The following is an 8,814-nucleotide window of genomic DNA, read 5'->3' as shown; positions in this document are numbered from 1 at the left end:
CGACTTGCGATAGATATCATGTTAGAAGGAAAAGAGGAGTTTGATGGAATAATTCAATGTATTGCTTGAGCCTTATGGGCATATATATATATATATATATATATATATATAAATACATGATCTATTTGGAATATAAGACAAGCCAAAATATTTTCTAATCTAACATATATTTTCTAATACAATCACGTTACTCAACAGCCACGTAGCGAGTAATCCATTGTCTCTTTTTTGATTGCTCATGTTGTAACCGCTTCGACGGCGTTGTTTTACCCGTCTCGCCTCTTCCTTCTGTGCTACTGGTGCGTCTAATTTGGACGTGTGCTTGAAAAAAAGATCCTCCGGTTCACCTCACCGATTCCGTTATTATTTATCTCCTTCCCGTGAGTGACCAGCAGAGTGACAGTGACAACATTGTTTTTCCATTCGGATTCAGTCTTCTGCACGTCATGGCTCTCAACCATTTCAACGTAGTACATTAGTACGTACAGCAGTTTGTACTATATTCTCAACTGCCACGATACGCGAATCAACCTATGGTTGAGTTAGTTAGATGGACAGTGGTATCCTCAATCCACCAGGGTTCAAATCCTGATGCTCGCATTATTCCTAGATTTATTTCAGGATTTCCGGCGATGCGCTTTCAGTCTTTCGGAGGTGCGCGTGTATATGAGCGCTTGTGTCTGTACTGATGCTCAAAAAAAAAACTGCCACGATACGTCTACTAATAAATATCTGGAATGCTGTTTAAAAAAAGTGGAATGACATCGCATTGCATTTCCAATTGTCACAGCCAGCACAGATATCTTTTTTTACAATGCCAGTACAGATATCCTTATGTCTACGGACATTTGGTCAACACACGAAGATTCGGTGAACGGGATAATTGGACTAGTGAGACTTCGTCAACTAATACAATCAATATTAGGTTGGGGATCACTACGTACTTGAGAGTTGACACGCTCAACCGCAAAATGCCAAACAAAAAAAAACTCACAGTGGGAATATAAGTCGGGTATGAATTTTTAGGGTTTCAATTTGACCAAGTGCATTATTTTCTTTGTATTTCTTTTCAGAATTATTCCCTCTGTTCTTAAAAAAATGTACTTTCAATTTTCTTGGAAAGTTAATCTTTTTTATGTTTGACCGTATTTATAAAATAATACATTAATATTTATGTCATTAAAATAGTAGCATTAGATTTATTATGAAATCTATACCTAATAATAATAAAGCACGGATTGACTCCGTAGGTTCACCGTCACAATATGCTTCTTCCCGTAAGTTTACATTTTCACTCTGAATTTAAAACATATTCGAGGTGATACTAAATTTTGTTTAGACAGTTTTCGAAAACTCCCCCTGTCGTATCAAATATTCAACCCGCGGTCCACAAGCACATAGAAGCACGGGTTCTCCTCGCCTCCCAATCCCAGCCGCCATGAGGCGATCCCGGCGACGCTCGATCCGGTGCTGCGAGCTAGGGTTCGAGCAGCCACCTCTCCGGCCTCCCCGCCGGCGGCGCGCCGACGCGCCGGTCACGCCTCTTCTCCTCCCCTTCCCTCCTCTGCTCTTGGCCTCTTGCCCCCTTCTCCTCCACCCAATTATTTTCCGTCCGTCTCAATTCGATCCATCCCTCCTGAGCGGCGGCTGCAGGCGACGTGGTGCCATTCCACTCCTCTCTCCTCAAGGGGTCGCCATCCCGAGACGCGCTAATCTGGTGCTACTAGAGGTGTCCGTCGTTGTCGACCTGACAGGCTCAACAGTCGCCGCTCGAGCTCCACATCCCCAAGGCGAGGTGGAAGAAGCCCCAATCGCGGGCAACTGCCGCGGCCCCAACAACACCGATGGGGGCTGGGAGGTAGAGGTCAGGGACAGTGGAGATGATGAACAGGCCGCGGACGCCAGTCGAAGGCCTTGAGAAGGACTGCGCGGTCGGACTCGAGAGCAGCTGCACTAGAGGACACCATGGTCTTGGCATTGCTGCCCCGCACGAGAAGAGGAGGGTTCCCTCCGCCGCCGCCGAGCCCGCATCCGTCCTCTCCGCGGTGCCCGTCCTCGCTCCGCCATTGCCAAATCGTACGAGATCGGCAGGATCCGCTGCATCTTTCGCGCCGCCGCCGGTGCTTCACCTGTTGTCGGCCTCCTTCCAGTTCCCTCGTCGCCGAGGACGAGCACGCCAAGTTTCCATGCCTTTTCCAGCGGTGCTGATGACGAGTTGTTCCCCAACTGAAGGAACAGATCAAGGCCATGGGATCCAGCCGGTGAGAGTCCCTTGACCGCATCACCTTGCTGAACACATGGTGGGGGACGGCATGGACGAGCTGCTCGTCGGCATCCATCCCCTGCACCCAGCCCCCGCCTACGATGGCCGCCCATCACCCTCGACGGGGCGCGCCTCCAGCATCCCGAGAATCAGCGCCAACCTCCCTGGGAGAGCTCCTCCTACCTCAAGAGGAGGCGCATGAGCCGAGCCCAGCCATCACGCGCCCGTGGCCAACAACAACCTCCAGGTCGCATCAGCGTTCGGTGGCATGGGCATGCTCTCCACTGATTGATTTTTGTATGGAAGATTTTTCTGAGTGGGGGCCGGGCAACGCCCATGGGTGCTGTGTAGGAGTACATGTTCAAGACAATCAACAGCTTCTTTGATGACTTCCTCACCTAATGGAGAGATACAATTTTGGGACAGTGAATAGATGTCTAATAGGTTTGTTGGCTACTTCTGAATGTTCCTAATCTGTAAAACCATTCAAATTTACTATGATTTTGCTTGAACAGGGGCACCGCCGCATGAGGAATGACACTTTCTGGCTAGCAGTGGCGACGACCACCACTGGACAAGAGGGATCAACATGCTGACTGAACGAGCTCGTCCTCGGAGTTAACTTCCACTACTTTCACTGATTTGGACTCACTTCTCTTCAGTCCAAATATTTGGACTCTCAGTTAACTTCCTGCTTTTCAGAAGTTTAATTTAGTTCCACCATTTGAAATTCTTCAGCAACAGTTAGTCGTCGGCCGTGAGGCGGTTAGAGAACATGGTGACTGTAGCATAAGCTACACAGCCGGTTTTTGCTCCGATCACCTGCCTTGCTACTTGTGCGTGATTATGATCTGATTTGTATGCAACTCTGACATGTGAAAATAATGAAGCTGCCAGCTGGTTCTTTGCATGTTCCAAAGAGCTTTTGTGTTCGTTTAATTTTGATAGAAATTTGGTTCTCAGTTCTTGGATGCATAGCTCTTTTACTGTAGCAGTTATCTTTTGTTAACTGCAACGGTTAACTTCATTGTTACTGTAGTGGGTTCCTATTATAAATTGAGAAAAAAAATAACTGGTGCAGTTAGCTGTGAGATGCAGTTCTCTTTGGAAATTGATGGTCCCGTTAGCTTTAGGAAAAAACAGAAAGTTTAATTTGCATTTTACAAAACAATTCATCTTTTATGGTCCAGTTAGCTTTAGAAAAAACTGAGGGACGTTCTGCAGTTTGTTTTTCTTTTGATGAGAAAATGTAGTAGTTAGATGAGCACTCCCGCCATGGTTGTAGGAGGAGAGAAATGTAGCAATTAGGAGTTTATTTGTCTTTGTTGCTTCGGGCCACAAGAGAATAACTGTGAAAAATTGTTGTAGCAGTTAACATGTAAAAATGTCACAGTCAATGTGTGAGAGAAAAAAGTTACTGTGTTACAGAAAAAGGAAAAATATTTGTTGTACCAGAAGTTAACTATTCAATTTACCAACAGTTTTTTTTTTGCAGGGGTAATTTAGCAGCAAAATTAGCATCGTTTTCCTTCAGTCCACTTTTCGTGTGCGTTCAGTCATGTATTGCCGTCTCTATTTGGCATGATTTGCAGCGAGTTTCTTTGGTGTCTATTTTTATTCCAGTGCCTTGTTCTTTCTGGCAAGACAGTACTTGTGTTAATGCCTATGGTAGATTAGCATGTATTATGATTAAGAACTACAATTGATCAGCATATTGAGTAAGCAAGATGGTCGGCAATCAAACTGAGTGCTAGCATTAAGCTTGAATCCTGGTCGTTCCTTCTCCCCTTCTCTATTTTGCTATAGTCTGAATATTCTGAATTTTGAATACTTGCAGGTACCTTCTGAACTGAACTTTGAACACTTGCATGTAGATTCTAAACTGATGTTTGAAGGCATGCAGGCAAATTTATTTCAAGCATCGGGTTGTCTTGGGACCGGATACTGATGAGGTCGGAGACGATGGTTCATGGCGGAGGCCGTCGACAACCGCCAGGACACGAGGTTGCCGGTCCACAATCTGCTCCAGCATGCTTCGTATGTTGTCCTTCTCCCCCTCTGCTTTTTCCGTACTTCTCTCACCTTCGTTTCTTTTTCTTTTACAGAAAAAACCAGCACGTCGCCCTCGCGCGAGTGTTGAATCAGTCGTGTGAAAATTATGTGCGACATTTCTATGCTCAATATGCGCCGGGGCGCCGCCGCTGCTCCGTGCCCACCACAACATCAACCGCCACTAGCCCTCATGTTTCTGCATTGTCTCCACCACGGGCGTGGTAGCCCGTGCAGCCACCTCATGCGTCCTTCATCGCCCATGCCTATGTCCCCTGTGTGACGCGGTTCCGCCTCATCGGGTGAGGAAACCGGCACCTCGGCTGCCATCTCACACATGTCGGCATGCACCTGGGTGTGCGGTGAGAACAATGCATTTTCCCAACAGGACATCTTTCTTTAGCAAACTTTATGTTTTTACAAGGATAGTTTGCAAGATAGTGGTACTATCGTAACGTATTGTAGTGCCTACTGGTGACATAGTTTTTAGTAGCCATGGTGACATCAGGTGATCCTTATGAGCAAAACTACCATGACAAGCATACGGGTCAATAGAATCCAGAAAGTTGCATTTTATTTGCTCTATTAAAAAATGGATTCAATTTCAATGAAAATCGTTAACTGGACTCCCATGATTGCGGTGGTGTATTATTCTGCAAAATGTAGTTTTGTCACCTTTTAATGTTTTCATTCACATATGTGGTCATATATGTTGCCTCACATGATGCGAGTTATCAGCCATGCAGACGTAGTTCTTATCTTTCTTTTCATCACACTTTTGGCCAATTAATTAGCTTTCGTTGCATCATACACACATCTGAATAATGAATAAAATGATGTACCTTTTGGATTACTTCTTCACCAACATATGTTCCACTCTACATTTGTCTTTTGGATTACTTCTTCACCAATTTATGTTCCACTCTACATTTATATCAGGAAAAATAGTTGTCTATAGTGACCTTGTATATAGTGGTTTTAGCAGGCATGGGTGTTTGCATTTTTCTATTTTCTACGCGCTGCAACGCACGGGCCCTTTTGCTAGTGTAGTTTCATCATATACATATTTGGTTTCATAAAAAAATTTGTTTTGCATAATGTCGGTCAAATTACCTCTAACAAAGTTGAAAGTACATTTTTTTTCAAAGACGGAGGAAGTATAACCGGACACACCAAGTTAGGTCACAGGAGACAGCCATCTGAATTGTAAATTTTGCCTGTTAGAGTATATTATAGGTGTAGCATCGACAATGCAGCTGCTGGCGGCATCTAGAGGGCAGAGTTGAAACTAGGGTAGTAATAATCTAAGTAGACAGTGAGTGGGTGCTGGCCGGTCTATGCCTCTGAGAAAGTAAGTAATGTCGTGATTAGTGGGAGAGTGGGCATGCATGTGACGGGCGGGCCAACACGACGTTGGTTCCGTGTTGACGCAGAATATATTTTTGCAATCTACCGAGTGCACCACGAATCTAATCAAAAGGATTCCTCAACATAAAAAAGACATTCTAAGCAAAGGGAGCTATAAAGGTTATTGTTGTAATTATTCCTCTCCAAACTATATTATCTTCCGCTTTCGCCTATCATTGCCCATTACAGAGCTCTCATTAGAAGTTGGCCAAATCCTGAAATCTAGAACAGGTGTTCGTGTGTGTGTGCGTGTGTGTGTGATGTGACAATGCTCATTTGCCCTATGGAAATATATTTTTCCGCGGGGTCCTTCGCACGAATGGAACACCGCAAAAGAATTCGCTCGGAATTCCTTTGGAATGGACGATCGCATATAAACTTGGAGGAAAAGAATCATATGTGCAAATGGGTTGGTATTAAATTGGCCGGTGCTCCAGCAGCGGAATCTCGGGGAGTGCTTTTCTCACGACACAATCATCGGGGACGCTAGTTTTCAAAAGGGAAATCTAGGCATCCGTGTGGGTGCCGGATTTCGTACTCGTAATATGTGGAGGTATCAATTAAGCCCGAAAGAACGCAGAAAGTATTCTCTACCACCACTAGTGGAAACGGCGACGATGAAGGTCTGAACTGAAACGGGTGTCACCGGGGTCAGTGCGGCGGCTGCGCCTCAGGTCCGTGTTTTCCGACTACGGGGACGGCTTGCACGCGCGCCAGCGGGCATGTGCACTGCCACGATCGGTCCGTCCTCACGCCACGAGCCGCATGGGCGAAACTAGTTAGTCATGTCCACTCGTGCAGTTGTACACTTGTACTCTTCCCCAGCTGAGCTGACAGACATGGATGCTGTGCTGATCAACAGTTGCTAACGACTGTTAGGCCCGGCCTGATTATCGTCTTGCGTGGCCGACCATGCCGTATTAATGAAACCGTGGAATCAATTCCTCCAGCAATTAAGATTGCACGATGGCCGTCTGAGTGCACGCCAATGATTCGGTTCTGGGCCTGCGGTTTGGTCTCACGAAACACTGTTTGTAAACCAAGAAGAAGAGCTGTGTTCTGTTGTTGCCTAATTGTGCTGTTGGGTACGTACAACCACCACGGCAGATCAATTAACCCGTTGGCGCAATAATCAGTTTTATGTTAATCCAACTACCATGCCATGATAATGATTGGCGACTTCCGTACAGATTAACCAGATGCAGAGACACGGCCGAGCTAGCTTAGCTACTCGGTAACGTGACAAGACTCGAGACAAGAGACAGCCCGTATCATCACTCTCAGAGTCTCAGGCCCCCCTCTTAACTGACTGCTTCCTTCAACAGAGAAAAAACTCATCGCGAGATTTTTGCTTGGTGAGCACTTGAAGTTCTTCTTCTTCCGGTAGCTGGATCCTGAAAGTTAGCACTCCCTCTGTCCTAATATATATATATATATATATATATATATATATATATATATATATATATGACAAATGTTTCCTACAAGCAGTGGTAGTTACCACCACTCGCGTTTTGTATATTGTATGTAGTATCTGTCGGAACCGAGAGTATGTACGTGTAGTATGTAGTATATAACGATGATTAGATAGTATATATATTAATTTTTAGGTAGTATGTATCATTTTTTGAGTATGCTCATTTTTACGTACAAATATGTACGTATTTTACAAATATAATAAAAACTATGGGCTCCTATGCAATTTTTTCATGTAGGTTGCTTTGAAATACCTTAGATATAGTATATGAACATATTTAAAATAATAAAATAGTATATATAGTGCCACATGGTAGTATATGAGACATGTGGGGTAACTACCACCGGATGGTAGGATGGATATATATATATATATATATATATATATATATATATATATATATATATATGTATGTATGTATGTATATATAGGTAAAACTGTGTCTATCATAGCTTGCCACAGAACTAGTTAAGTTTCCCTAAACTTCTAACGGTTCAAAAGTTATCAAAAAATATGAAATAAATATGGGAGCATCTCTCTAATGTAATAAGATGATCCAACGGAAGGATTGTCAAAATATGCATCTATGTGTATCATTTTTGACATTATAATAGTGTAAAAATTGATCTTCCATTCTGAGACGGTGGGGGTATTATACTTCAGACTAGTTCAGAATGCATAGGATTCAAATACTGCTGAATTTTGTCTTGCCGACATCAACATCCCCAACAGGAGTGCCATGGCTTTGCTTGTAATGCTAACATCTTGGGTTGTTTGGGGTAAGAGAAACGCTCGCGTATTTCGCAACAAAAGTGCGCCGGCCTCAGTTCTCCTGAGCAACATCAAAGGGGAGATGGCACACTGGATAACTGCAAGGGCAAAACAGTTGAAATCTATCATACCGGGAGAGTAATCCATTTTGTATTATTCGGAGTGTTGTAATTGATGTAAACTCTATTCTTTCTCTTATTTAATAGATAAGGCAAATCTTTTACCTTCGTTTTAAAAAAAACTGTTGAATTTTTCTGGAATCGACATAAATTCCCCATTTTCAATAGACTGTACTCGCAGAAAACCAGTTCCCGATTTACCAGAATTTTCCACGAGATTTTGTGTGGCGATGGGGCCGAGCAGAACGTATCAATGGATTAATTTTTTTGAGACAATCCCACGAAGCTTTTATTGAACCGTCACAATGTTTACAGGGACAAAATTAAGTTCACTAGGAAGGCCTAACCAGACATGGCGACCCAGTCCTAGCTGCAAAGTATGCTTCGCGAGATTGTGAGCCTCGAAATTCAAGCTTCTAAACTCATGAAAAAAAATTACAAGTAGTAAAACTACTATAGTACTCTATGATTTCATGTATTATTGCACCATAACTTGCTCCACTCTTCTGGTTGATATCATCAACCACTATCTTGCAATCCGACGCCACAAGGATGGAGTGTAAGCCCAGATCATCTGCCAGTGCCATCGCCTCCCGGACCGCCAACGCCTCCAAAGTAGTAGGATCATTGACGCCCTTCACCACCAGAGCTGATGCACCCAGGGAAGAGCCGTCTTTGTCCCTGCATAACGCGACGGCAGAGCCTGCCCACGCCGTTACTCTGGTTGC

At 44.1% G+C, this 8,814-nt stretch overlaps 1 long non-coding RNA gene across 1 annotated transcript; it reads left to right on the top strand.

Moving 5' to 3' along the window:
* Positions 1–1,263: 1,263 nt before the first annotated feature.
* Positions 1,264–5,425, top strand: LOC123188067 (uncharacterized). The gene is made up of 3 exons (XR_006494331.1): positions 1,264–2,707; positions 2,779–4,267; positions 4,369–5,425. It is a non-coding gene; the product is annotated as an uncharacterized lncRNA (long non-coding RNA).
* Positions 5,426–8,814: the final 3,389 nt, after the last annotated feature.

The sequence above is a fragment of the Triticum aestivum genome, chromosome 2A (assembly GCF_018294505.1).
Source record: "Triticum aestivum cultivar Chinese Spring chromosome 2A, IWGSC CS RefSeq v2.1, whole genome shotgun sequence".
NCBI lineage: Eukaryota > Viridiplantae > Streptophyta > Magnoliopsida > Poales > Poaceae > Triticum > Triticum aestivum.
Note: the sequence above shows the minus strand (reverse complement) of the source record. Positions and strands in the feature narration are given on the sequence as shown.